This window comes from Vigna radiata, chromosome 8 (assembly GCF_000741045.1).
Source record: "Vigna radiata var. radiata cultivar VC1973A chromosome 8, Vradiata_ver6, whole genome shotgun sequence".
Classification (NCBI taxonomy): Eukaryota; Viridiplantae; Streptophyta; class Magnoliopsida; order Fabales; family Fabaceae; genus Vigna; species Vigna radiata.
In genome coordinates this window covers 387,045-402,545 of record NC_028358.1, presented here as the reverse complement: position 1 = coordinate 402,545, position 15,501 = coordinate 387,045, and positions in this window count along the sequence as shown.

Genomic DNA, 15,501 nt, shown 5'->3' with positions numbered 1-15,501 from the left:
TAAAATATTTTTTTTTCTTCATTTATCAAAAAAAAAATTGTGCTGTTTTTCACTTTTGAAATAAAAAGAAATATTTTTTATAAATTTAAGGAATAATTTTAATATTGAGTATCGTCAACATTACAATTGACATAAGTTTAAGAAATTTCGATGTTCTCGTACTTGTCCTACCTTTGAGCCATTAAAAGATTGTGAAATGATAAATTTATCTTGTCATTTATCTCTTTTTCAGAATTTGATTTTAAAAAATCTTAATCACAAAAGGATTTGAATATTTTGGGAAGATTTTATTAATAAATCTTAACCAACTAAGCCACCAGATAAAAAATTTAGTTCTTATAGTTTTGTTTAAATTTTTTTTAAGAAGAGATAAAAGTTTATTAGATCATTTAAAATATAACCAGTTTACAATTTAAAATTTAAACATTTTTATATTATTATACTTAAATTTAATTATCTTGTTATATTAATATAATATCAATATTGATATTGAAACTGATTGAAGATACAGATAGCAGTTATTATATATTATGATAATATTAATTGATATCAGTTATTATTACGATAATATTAATTGATAGCAGTTATTATTAATTATAATAATATTAATTGATAAGGGAAGATATAGGAAATTGAGATAGTGTTACTCCTATAAATACAACATCTTCTTCATAATTAATAACCTACTCTACACAATAAATTTGAATAGTAAAAACTTATCTACGACGGTTTTCATTATGATTACTGCAATCATGGTTGCAACCTTTCTACTACTTGTTTAGAGGTTTTTTCTTTAACTTCATTTGTTTTTGCTTTATAGTAACTAAGTACATTCTATGCATATTTGTTTTGAAACTTTTCATTAGATTTATGTGTTTGATTCCAAGTTACATCATGCAAACCATGCAAATGTAGTTCTTGCAGGTTGCTGTGCCATGATTTACAAAGTTGAGAGTTTTCTATAACCCTACAAGTTATTATAATAACCCTAAAAATTATTATAATAACCCTAAAAATTTATCTTGCTAGCAACGATGTCTTCGTCCTCACACGAGCATAAAAGTGATGATAATGAGGGAAATAATCTAAGGAAAGGGCAATGGACAGAAGAAGAAGATGCAATACTGGCAGCATACGTGACACAACATGGACCAGGAAATTGGAACATAGTGCAGCAAAGGACTGGACTACTTCGTTGTGGGAAAAGTTGTCGTTTAAGGTGGACAAATCATCTAAGACCAGATCTCAGGAGAGGTGCATTCACAAAAGAAGAACAAAACAAAGTCATTGAGTTACATGCGAAGATGGGAAATAAATGGGCCAAAATGACACAGGAGGTTTGAATATACTCTTTTACTTCACATATTTTCTTTCAAAAGCACTCATATATCGATAAAGAGTTATTCTAACACGTACAAAAATAATAAAATGACCTATTAGTACGTACTTGTTAATTATGTTATGCTTTTGCATGTTTTGGTTTAGTTGCCAGGACGAACAGACAATGAAATCAAGAACTTCTGGAACACTAGATTAAAGAAAAGGAAACGAATTGGCTTAGGAGTCTACCCAGAAGGCGTACAACCTGTGTTTGATGCTCACAACTCAGAAACCAGTCTAACTACCTACACTCATCGTGACTCAGAAGTAGTAGGTACATCATCTGAACATGCGATGCTCAATAATTCCGGTAACATTCACACTCAAAATCAACCACTCCGTGTACCACCAATTTCTATTGTATTTGAAAACATGAATCTCTCGGTGAAACCTGAAGAAAAGCAAATGTATGATGTACAACTACCTGAAGCATGTACATCATCTTCTGTACCACATGTGGTGTTCAACAATTCTAATAATAACTCTCAAAATCAACCACTCTATGCACAACCAATTTTTCAGGAACTTCATGATTTGTAAGTTGTAGCATTTCTTTAGTTGAATTGCAATCTTTTTATGATTGTTGCCTTCTTGCATTAGAGTCACTTGTTCATCTCAAAATAACAAGTTTTAGTAACTGAGAAATGCAGTGATAGGTTACCGAGAGGTTGGATGTATGACGATTATGCAGAGCCGCCTCCATGGCCACCATCATGTGATGACTGTGCAGAGCTGCCTCCATTCCTACCATCATGTGATGACTATGCAGAGCTGCCTCCATTCCCACCATCATGTGATGACTATGCAAAGCTGCCTCCATTGCCACTATCATTTGCTGAGTCACTGAGCTTGAGAGAGAATTATGAGGATGAGAAAAAAATACGGTATTATGAATCACGTTCTCCACGTAGCAATGGGTATTTGGAAACTATGTTTTATCCACCAAAGGTTTCGAAAGATGATATTCCCATGCAAGGGGAGTTGAATCTGGGAAATTCCAGAGAAATTTCCGACCAGAAAAAACCTCAAGATGAAGATGATGATCTTTTGGGTGAATTGATTTGGATAGAGAATCAACATGGTCCTTATAAGGATTCTTCATGCGGCTATGTCCATCCTTTTTTGAAACCTTAAACCTTATATCTAATTTTATTTTACTTTTTATAATTATATAATTCTTTTACATAATATATGGTATAGAAATTCAACCCTAGGTTTTATAGATTTTATTTTAGAACAATAGGTTGACACATTTATATTTATTTGACATTAATTTTATAATAAGAAAGTGAGTGTATCGGGATATATTTGATTTTCTATTTTATTTTGTATATAAATATATATTTCTTTACATTATTAAATTGATATCAATGCTAATTGAGAATGAAATGAATCTGATTTTTTTTTTAAGTTGATTAAATAACCATATAAAATGAAGTGAATCTCTACGAGAAATAACTATATACACATTTTTTGGTAGACTTTTACTCACGGTCTAGGAGCCGTCGATAATGTAATGGTGAATTAAATTACTTACGACTTGTAGGCCTTCAGTAATGTCTTCGAAGAATTTTAAGTTGTTCCTTCTGTAATTCAGTTTCCCACCAATCCTAACTTTGTCAACTTGTGTTTGTCGCCCAAAATCTTTCCCTCAAACCCTTCCCCTTTGTTCCTCCAACCATACCAAAACCCTAATTTCATAAATTTCCCTTTGCTCCTCTGTCCAAATTTCAGAAGGTGAAGGTCCAGTTTTGGTTACCTTAAGGCCCTCTCCCGTAGAGGTGTGGTCGTTGGTAACGTGGTGTTTCCGACAGGGTGATGGGTAGTGGTAGTCGGCGTTTGTGACAATGGTGGTGAGTTGAGTTTATAAATTTAATCACATAAGTTTGTAGGTTAGATAAATTATATAGTAAACATTTGTATGTATATGTTGTAAATAAAATATTGTGTTGTATAAAGTAAAATTTTATTAATTAATATTTGATAGTAAGTTAGGATGTTTCTTGGGCGTTGATCCCTGCACCTCCACGTTTTGGTCTTCCACCTCCCCATCCTACTTTTATTCTTTCTTTTTTTTTATTTATATTTTTATTTTTTATTTATATTCCTATTATACCCTTAAGTAAAATTTATTTTATAATTTAATTTTAATTCCAATATCCTAACGTAGAAATCCTAATTTTTTTCTTTGCTCTCTCTCGTTTTTTGTTGTTTTTTTGAATTTTTTTGTGCTCTTTTTTCTTTTACTATGAGAATCATTGGCGTGTTGGAAGGAAAGTTGCAATAGAGTTCTTCATCTTCTTGATCGTGATCGTCATCGCGTTTGAAAGCGTGGTGGTTGAAGGAGAAACGGGAGAGAGGCAAGTATAATTCACTGTTAAAAATAGTTTAGTATGATCATCCTTCAACGGATGTCAACATCCCTTTAAGGTGAAAGGAACGTCGACATCTGTTTATGCCTGACGTCTTCTTCCTCCAATCTCACACAGAAAAATACAAAAACCAGAAACCTCAAGCACACACAACTGAAACGTTGTTACATACATTTTAAAAAAAAACAACCAGAAATCAAGACAACGCAAGAAACTAAACGAAAAAAATAAGTTCTGGTGCAGAGCGGCAGAAACCAGCAACATGCGGAAGAAGAAACCCAAACGAACGAAAGCTCCTCTATCAAGCGGCGAAAGAAGAGAGGAAAGACTAACCTCTAGAAGACCAACCGGAAGAAACGAAGCACCACTGCACCGCCGAACCACCGCACACACCGTCGAACTGCCGCACATACAGGCCACCGCCGCACACCTAGGTCGCACCACTGCGAAATGCACAGACAAAGGAGTTGGGAGTGAGAGGTTAAAAAAAAATGAAAACCAAAGTGAAGGGAAACAAATCTAAAAGGTGGGGATGCTGTGGTACCTGAGGGAGGGAGTGAAAAGGTGGGGGTGCCGCGAGGGAGAGAGTGAAATTGAAAATGGGAAAGGAAAAAATTAGGGTTAGTTAAATAAAAGAGGGTTAAATAAGTAAATTACAAAGTATATAAAAGGTTATTTTTATAATATAAAAATAATTAAGAAAAATGAAGAGGTAGAGGTCCAAAATCGTGGAGGTGCAGGGATGAACGCCCATGTTTCTTTAAGAATTGTTTATAATTATTAAAATACCTCGAAGCTTTTGCCAGTTTATTTGCTACAAAATTGCTGTAATTAATTTTTTAATTATGAATTGAAATAATAAATTAAAATTAGGATAAAAATATTAGCGGGATTTAACTTATAAATGAAAAACATAGTCTTAGCTAGGAGTTATCTCATATGTTCGATCACACAAATATTGTAGAAATAGCTTTATTTAGCTGCAACGCATAAACATGAATGATCACAAATCAGAGAATAATTCAAAAAGGAGTACTTTTTTCTTAAAAAAGAGAATAACAAGGGCTTATAGTTATCAAATATGGGGAGTGCGAATAAGAAAGCTTGAAATCCTAACGAGTTAAAGCCCATAAAGCCTATCCACTTTCACACGAAAACTGAATGTGTTGTGTGCGTCAATTCTTAAAGTTTTATTTTTATTTTTTCTATCATAGTTTTATTCTTAAATTAACTCTACTGAACTTATTTCATCTAACTTGTATATTTTTAATGTGTATATAAGTTATTTAAAATTATATAAAATTTTATTTCACTTAGATATTTATATTTGTGAGAAAAAAAGAAGCTAAAACATGATGAAAAGACAAAGAGCAGAAAGCCTTTATTTGCGCCTCTGGTTTGATAAGAATAAGTATATGTTGAAGAGTGAATACAAAAATGAATCCCATTAGAAATTCAACTTGAATAGTATATCACAAAATTATATCTCCAATCCTAGGATACCAGTCTCTTTCACTCAAATGTCTTTATATTGAAAAGGAGAATCAATTATTGTCATTCTATAATACGATAGAGAATCGATTCTCAATGCTTCCCACACAAACCATCATCATTGTTATTTCTTTATATTTCTAATGTAGTTTTATACTAAAATATTTAGTTAATTTGTTATATTTTTAGGAAAATTACAATTGCATCCACTGGAAGTTGTGTGAAATGATACTTACACTCCTCACTGATTTTAAAATAAAAACACGTATATCTTATAATTTTAACAAAATGACACTCCTTCATTTATAATTTTTAAATACACGTTCAAAATTCGTTCGTGTTAAAAAAATATACTCATCGCTCTTAAGTTTTAATAAAATGACTCCTGTATCTCTTGTATTTTATTGAAAAAAAAAATAACATATTAGGTTACAATAAAAATTATAAAAAATTAAAAATTAAAATCCAAATTATGAACCAAAAATTGAATGGTTTAGTTATAGAAAAAAAAATGTGTGGTTGTAAGAGAAAAATAATTATATCACGTTCTGATTTTAAATTGGATATTTGTTTCCGTTTTGTTATTAATGAAAATAAGAGTGACAATGTGTTGGGTGTGTGCGGACCTACTATAATTAGGATGAGATCAAAGTTGATCCAGCTGCCATTTTAAAAAGTTATATATCTTTTATTATATATATAATAAGTACATTTAATTTTTAAATACCTTGATATTTAAATGATTAGTTAACATTTCTAATTACATATTATTAGTTCTGAATTACTCTGCTTAGTAGAATTAATAATAGAAACTTAACTTCAAGATGTAAAATTGCATACTTTAGACAAAAAAAAAAAATCGAAAATTATATTTCTATTAATATGATTTGATTTTAATAGATAAATTAAATAAATGGTCCTACGGTCATCATCGTAGACCGAAAATGTCAACTCGTGCCAGAAGAACTTTTCCACTCTTAATAAAACAACAATCGCACTCCTTATTCTATTTATATTTATAAAATCACATACAAATATAATAATAAATTTAATAACATATGATTAATATTGAAATAACGATTTTTAAAAAGTTTTTTTTTTTTTTTTTTCAATTATCTGCTAAGTGCAACTAGCACCATTGGCGCTTCCTTATTTCGCGGCTTAAGTCCCACCACCATTATTATATCACATCCAAACTACTCACACTCACTCCTCCAAAACCATCTTTCATATAATCAACACCATTCAAGTACAGCCACACCTTTATCATTTCCATTCCTCCATTTCACTTAAAACATAGTTTTTATATGTTTGCATTAAAAACAAAATTTATGGTCAAACACCTTTCTCTTCTTCTTTACCTTAATTTCGCATAAAAGAAATTATGATAAAATATGATAAGGTTAGTTTAAAATATATAGATACAAATATCATTTTACAAGTTATTTTTATGAAGTTTGATTATACTTAAAGTCTATTTTTTGATGTAATATTAGAGTCATGATTTGACCTATTGTATCATTTGCTATTAAAAGATTTCTTATTTGTTGGAGTTATGATTTCACCCACTATCAAACCCATATCAGATCACTCATTAATGTTTATTCTCACACTCGAGATATGTCTTAGCGTGAGGGAGTGTATTGGAAGCCTCACATTGATTAATAATAAGGTGGGCGAGTTTAGAATATATAAGTAAATGCAAACTTGGTTTTGTACAATTGAGTTAAGCTTAAATTTACTATTTTTTACGTTTCTGTTTCTTTCTCTTTTTTATGGGAGTTGAGATAAAAGTCTTAGCTGTTGATGATTAAGAAAAATACAATTAATTAGTATTTTTTTTACATGCAATGTGGGAGTGGTGTTGTAAGCAAGTGAAATGAAGAGAAACTCACTCATACTATCCTCGGATACATGAAAAGTGAATAGTTACATGGAGATTAAACATTAAAATTATATTTAATTTAAATATATTATTATATTTTCTTTAAAATTATTGATTGAGATCCAAAAAACACTTTGAAGGTTTCATCACTCAAAATAAATTGTTCTTTTACAAGAATTCAATCCTCGTGATACTTATAAAACAAGTAGAATAATTTAACACAAACAAAATTACAAAATAATTCTTATGAACAGAACACACAAATGTCGGTGTCTTCTGAACTGATTGCAAAGAAGATGGAAACAAAAGTAAGCTATCTACTAGTACCACAAGTACAAAAATCAATTTTTTTATGAATCAAATTTGATAGATGAATATCTATATATAGCATTTCGTTTATCTATAAATCAAAATTTATAAGTAATATCAGCATGATTAATTTACCTATAAATTTGAACTCATACGTAACAATAAATAAATTAATAGATCATGATTTTCTTGTAATGATGTAAACTTTTTGTGCGGTATGTGTTATTGATCGAACAGTTTAATAATGGGATTGGTCTATCCATTTGATATTTTAAGAGTAAGTCAACCAAAGTAAATGGTTTTGTTTATAATTGGTCAACGTCTAAGTTTTTGGTATTGGGTCGTAGTAGGACCAACACTTAAAATTGTGATTGGTAGGCTAATAATTTAATTATTATTATTATTATTATTGGGTTGATAATTTAAACAACTAGCAAAATAATAACGGAATGATTGAAGATATTGATTGCTAGGATAAGAAAACAATTTTTGAGTAAAAGACATAGAAGGTGAGTTAGTTTTAGTGGATCCATGATAATTTAAGGTCCAACAGATAGCCTATAAATAAAGGGTTAAACCGCAAAGATAAGTAAGTTGAACTAAGTATGATATGATACTAACTCTCTATTTAATATTATCATTATTATCATGTCAGTCACTAACTTAATCGTCAAAGTGCCTTTAGTCGGTACCTCTCTCCCGGATCAGACTTGAAGTAGGAGATTCAAAAATCAGATAACAAAAAGACAAAGACGGAAATGTTAACCTCTCAATCCAACACAAATATATACAAAAACACTTTTAAAAATATAATAAAAATATCATATATATATATATATATATATATATATATATATATATATATATAATTTCCTACACGACTTTTACTATAATTTTTCAAAAAATAAGGAGCATATTATATAGATTTTGAAGGTAAGTCTACTAGGTAAAGTGGGATTCTGTCTTTAACAATATAAAACATGAAATAAAACTATTTATTAAAAAAATATTACTTTCTCGAATAGAAATCAATGTGTTAGTTTTAGATAAAAAAAAAAAAGTAATTTATTGGTCTAAATAAACTCTCGCATATTATAGTTATTATTGATTTTCTTTTTCGTTCTTGAATTTCAGTATCTACACACCCTTTTTTCCATTCTTTTTGTGTCAATTTTGATCCTAATGGCAATGGGGTGTTTCTTTTCAAAATTTGAACCTATTCTAACTTTTTTTTAAACATAAGGGAACTCCTCTCTTTTGACCCTTTATATGATTGCTTTATCGATGAATCTAACAACTTGATTGTTCGCGCCAAAGTTTTAAAATGCTCCCTTTTCATTGTCTGATTTGATGCATAAATTAAATCATTCATCAATAATAAAATTTTAATTTAGGATTAACATTCGCATCTTTTTACTAAAAATGTAACATTTTCTAAGACTTTATATTATCTATTAATCGATTTCTAAACTTGTTAAACTATTTTTTGTGTATGTTTATTCCTTTTGAAAACAGTAACATTCAAGAAAGAACTTTGGAACTTGAAACTACGTGTGCCTATCTTTTGTGCTTCGTTATGTTCCATTTTTTTCTCGAATCCCATGCACTTTGTCTTTTTCGATAAGAAAAAATAGTAAAAAGCTAAAATATTTAATCACATTTATAGTATATGGTTAAAGTCTTACATTAATTAATTAAAGATAAGAATATTTTAAAATATATAAGTGGATTCAAACATCAATTTATATACTGGTTTTGTGGAACTGAATTAGGTTTAAAGTTTATTTTATATGCAGATATCAATTTATATATTGATTTCGTGGAGTTGAATTAGGTTTAAAGTCTATTTTATCAAATATATTATTACACTCGTTATTTTAGATTATCTATTAGTGTCTAGTTCTACACATAAATCGATTTTGTAAGATTGAATTAGGTTTAAAGTCTATTTTTTAACAATTATTTGAATAAAATCTCAACACAAAAAATTATAACATCTGAAGTTTATATTTTAAATTTTATTATATTGTTTTAGTTTTAGAATTAGGTACATAGTATAGTGTAAAGTCTTCCTCTTAAAATCTTCATTTCTCAACTTTTTATTTATGTGGCTACGGTATAGGTTCATCCCACTATGGCGAAAACAACAATGTCGATTATTTATGAACATAATTAGAGATTAATACTATTCCTAATTTAGGAAAGTGTGTGGGTTGTTTATGATATTGAGTTTGAGTTTGGTGTTAGCTTCTATGGAATCTTTTGTTAGCAAAAGCATGCCCCGTGAGTAACATATCCCAAAGATTTAGGGTTAATTATTATAATTCTTCATTCTCTTTTTCATTGTTTTGTTGAATATTATAGAAATTATTAGCACCCTCAAAATCTAGTATTCTCTTTCATGAACAATATTTCAAGGTGATGACGATAACACAATTTTTTAAGAAGTGTAATCGATTACAATGTTATTATATTTCAAAAGCAAATATAGGACTATGCACCCTTGCTATTTTAATCAAACATCATTATGAAAATCATAAAAGAAAATTAACTTCTCTTCTCACTGCCCTAGTTTTACAATGTTTTCTAGTTCCAATGAGTTAAGCTACACTCCTATTTGCCTTTTTCCCAAAAAAAAAAAATTAAAGAACTTCAGTTAAATTTTTGGTTGAAAATGTTTAAATTAACCATTTGGTTGATTCTTATGTGTGAAAATGATATGATTTAAATTTGAATTGAAAATTTTTGTATTAATAAAAAAAATAATAATTTTTGTTGGAATTAAGTGTTCCCGTATTAAAGATTTAAGGATCTGAGTTGAAGATATATAATATTAGATTTTTTTTATGAGTTTGATTTAAGTTTTAATTTTTTTTAATTTTTTTATAAATCTTTCTCATCATAGATATCAAGTAACTGAAAAAGATAAATATAATATAGATCATGTGTATTGAAAATTTTTCCAACGAAAATTTAGAAATGTATAAATTATAAGCTCAGAATTAAATAAAAATAATAAAAAGGTAATATACCAGAAAAAATATTACAAAAAAAAATAATTTAACTAGCTACATATAAATAATAGAGATATTCAAATAACCATGAAAATATTTTGTTTGTTCCATTTTTTCCTGATAAAGAAGGCAGCCCTAATATCTTAAACTTTGGTATGAAATTAATTTGATGGAAGAATAGGAAATTGCTGAAAACCAACTTTATGTGTGTGATTGATATGTCATGTTCAGTGTCAACACATTTGCTGTGTTAGTGCTCATAATCAAATATTCCACTGAAACCAAATTTGAAACTTGAAAATGGATGCAAAACCTTCATATTTACACAATTGGGTGCTTCTTTCACCATCTCATACATGAAATGACTCATTTTGTTTCCTTTAAGTTATGCCATAATCATTTTCCAATTCATCTTGTCCCTTTGATTCCTCACACACATGTATATCTACTTATGTCACATCATATTACACCTTTTCAATTCTTCACAATTTGTTAATCATTAATCAATAACAAAAATCCTATTTTTTAAATCTAATTCAATCTAACAAAATCGATTTGTAAGAAGAGATTTATATTAACTTATATATTATAAATTTCTGTTATTTCTAGTTGATATAGAATTTTTAACAAACTCTCATATGTCTCTCCAACATGAAACTAAATATTTATATAAGTGATTATAACAAAATTTACAAGTATATCAAATCGTATAAATAAATAAAGGGGATAAGTCTCCATATCGTTTTCTATAGAAACTTGTGTTACTAAAAAAAATGTTTAATTACTAATTAAAATTAAAAACTTTAAGAAAATGAAAATTATTGATATGTATAAATAAATCTAAAACTGATAAAGCAATATGAAATTATTATATGGTAAAGAATTTATTGAAGTTTCCATACATCAAATATGAGAAACATTAAACAATATATTTTTAGTTCTTACTTTAGTATTCACACCATTATTTAATAAGTTTTGATGTCTTACAAATAAATCTAAATTTATTGATAAGAACTCTAATGTCTCAGACATTTTCTTATTAAAAATTTGTATTAAGTATTAAATTCGTTATGTTAGGAATGACCAATGATAAACTCTATATATACAATGCTTTAATGACATGTCTATTTAACTCTGGCAAACTTCCTATTGATAAGATATGAGTGAGTTTGCTCAAACTGACTGAAACTTAAATTTATATTTAATTTTGTAATTGTAACGATTCAATATGTTGGTATTTGATTTTATTAAGATATTATTCAATTTTCAGTAATTTTCATTTATTTGCACAACATTTTCATAAATAACAATCAATATTTTCCCAGTTTATTAAATATATAAAAACCTTAATTATAAAAAGAATAATAATAAAAAACTAATAAAAGATAAAAATAAACAAAATAAAAACAATGAAAATGTCAATTATCAATATTCAGATAGTGGAATCCATAGTGAGTGACACAATTAGTCCAATTAAAATAGACTTTAATTTATAGTTTTGATACCATATTAAAAAATGAACTTCAAGCTTAATTCAATTTGTAAAATGAGTTTGTAAGATGATGTTTGCATCCAGTTATATTATAAAGTCGTATAATAATTTTAGATTTGGATTTGAACAACGTTAAGAAAAAATGATTTTGATTCCTTTTAATATTTTATCGTCATTTAATTTCTATCTTTTCAGTTCTTATACTTATAAATTCATAAATTGGTTAATCTTAGTGGGAAATCTTAAATCTAAGAAAAATTGAATTTACTATATATATATATATATATATATATATATATATATATATATATATAACTTTTTTTCAAATTATCTTCACAAAAGAATTGCTAAGAACACATTTTTCTAACACACATTAAAATATTATATCATAGAATAATAAGTCAAATAGAATCATAAGTTTGCATAATTTGGATGTATAATTGAAAATTTGAGAGAGAAAGCAGTCCAAATACTGAATCTGCTTTTGATTTTTGATGAGTTGATGGAGCTATGACCCATCTCATAATGTATACACTCTTCAACTTTTGAATCATTGTAATGTATGATTAAGTTCCAGCACTACCCACCAATCACAACTTATTATTCACAAACAAAAAAATAAGTTTACTTTTTAAATCTCACACAATTTTATTAGTTTTTAATACTCTTCTCTTCAATATTTTTAATCCTCAATTTAGTAGATTTTGAGATTATTTTTAACTTCAAATAATTGTAATAATATAAACATTTTGTTGAATTAGTCTAATAAGTAAAATAAGAAATAATATTTACATGAAAATACAAAATCCGGCCACATTCACAATAAATGAATGGATGAGAAAAAAAATTAAATATGAACAAGAACAGACATTAAAAATTATAAAATGTTATTTTTATTCTTGAAAAAAGAAGAAAGAATTTAGAGTTCATATATTTTTTATTGTAAAATAAGAAAATAAAAACGGGTTTAAAGTTTCTAAAATTTGAAATAACCTGGTAAATAATAAATAATTTAATCAGTGTTATCTTTTTAAATTAAATAAACACGGTACGTAAATAATACATTTGATGTTTTTTTTTTTAAATATCAACAAATACTTTTATGACAAGTTTAAAAGTGATAACTTTTAATGTAAGGTTTAAAGTAGCAAAACCAAGTTTTCTGGATAGATAATTTTCTAGTGTTGGATTACTTTAAAATTTTATTTCTATTTAGTTGTTATTTTAAAGTTTAAAAAAAATAATTTTATTATTTATGTTTGTACACTTTACTTAATGTTATATATATAATATTGCACATACTTTATCAACAATAAAAAAATTATTAAATTTATATTTTTCTGATGAAATTTAAGTAACACTTTAAAAAAACAAAACAATAAAAATAAAAATCAGATCACAAATAGAAATTAAATATGCAAATTGGTTAAAGTAATTGAAGTCCCATCAAAATTATATAAGTGGATCCATGAAGTTTATGAAATTGTATTATAGATAAGAAGCATTAATTAATATGCAGTTGAAGGTCCCATCAAGGCTTTAATTCCAGAATTTTGGTTTTAAGAAGAATTAGCATAGGGATTATGAAAAGGTACTAATACTCTAATAGAGTTCAACCACTATTTTCTTTAGCTTTATTATCTTTGTGTTAATGCTGAAAACTATGTCTTTATGACATTGGACATCCTATTTATGCAATGCACCCCACCACTTTAATCTCATAATAACCATATGATATTTCAATGATTTATATATTTGTAATCACTTTAGTTTATTTTTTTATTCATTCACTTTAAAATAATTTTGTATAGTTTTTTAATTTTTAATCTTAAATTTAATCCATTACTGGGAGTCTTTTTGATTGTTTTGCTCTGGATTTGTCAATAATATGTAATGTTAAAGCCGTAATTATGCAAGTAATACCTTTAACATTAGAATTTTTTAAAATATCAATTATTATTAATATGATATTAAATTTAAGATTTTGAATGTTAAACAACAAGACCTTAATAAATTATCTTGATAATGAATAATAAAAGAAAGTTTTAAACTTTTTAAGTGAAGATTAGATTAGACCTTATTAATAGAAGTGTGACCTTACATTTTTTTTTTAATTATTCATTTTCACAACACATTTATTTTTCCTTCGAATAAACAAAAACAAACTCTCTTCAAATCCTGAGGATTCAAAAATACCAATTTTAAAAAACCCCAAAAACTATAATTATATTAGATAATTGCCATGAAGTTCGTCTACAAAACTATAGATTACAGGAATAATAAACAAAAGGGTTGTTTATGGCATAGTTTTCAGTTTGTAAAGTTTCAAAGCTCTATTTTGCCCTAAATTTTCCTACTAACCCAAAAAAAACATTCTGCTCTTTTAAATACTAAATATCATTGCAATAAAACTATGATTTTTGATGAGATTGAGCATAGCATAAAGGTGAATTACTGTGTAACATAAAGGAGAAAGTTGAAGCAAAACATAAATTTTCTTCTGGTAATTAATTATTTGTAAAAAATGAATGAAAAGTTGAGGAGGAAGAAGCAGCAAGGTTGATGAATGTTTTTGTCATGTGGGTGCAAGTGCCAAAAATGTTGGCATTAAAAGAAACAAAAGTACAAACATTATCCAATTATTCACCACTGTGACCAGCCAATTAACCATTTACAGCCCCACATATTTGACCACACAAATATTCCTTTGCCCTTTCTTTACTTCCATTGTCTCTTCCACATTACTAACATTCTTAAACCACACACAAAATCAAAACAAAAACATATATGTTCTAACAATGTTGTTTTTTAGAAAAAAAAAATCATGTCAGAGACTATCTTGCTGACTCTCCTGAATCCAAAATTCTTGATCTTTTTAAAGATGTAGTAGGGTTAGGGTTTGATTATCGTATAACTGAAATTTCGGTACGGAAAATGAAGTAATTTTGAATAGGAAAATGATATCTTAACATCAATTTTTGACATTGCATACGTGTTAAAATGTTAAAATGTGATTAGACGATTTCAAATTAAAAAAGCTTAGACAAAAACATATTTGAAAGAGAAAAACTAAAGTTTTTTTTTATAATTCGAAATCGTCCAATCACATTTTAACACGTATGCAGTATCAAAATGGTGAGAAAAAATTGGTGTTAAAAGGAGAAAAAGTGACAGAGAAGAAAGTGAAAGTTAGGGCAAAATAAATGAAGAAGCGTCAGTGATTGAACGAAGGGTCAGGATTTTGCTACGCTAAAACGTATCTGTCAGAGACTGCCTTCTAATTGGTCAGACACTGAGGAACACTTTGGACCCACCTATTCATTCTTATTTTTCATATGTTAATTTCAATTATTTTTTTCATCCCCTCAAGGATTTTCTTGTATGTAGGAAATTAAAATCTAATATATTATTTAGTTATTTAGTGTTTCTATCACATTCAATACAATTTTTTTTTCTTCCATCTTTAAAAACATCTTTTAAAAATAAAATTTATCAAATAAAACTCTAAAACAGATAATATTTTAGAAGAATAATAATTAACTGATATCACTCCACGAA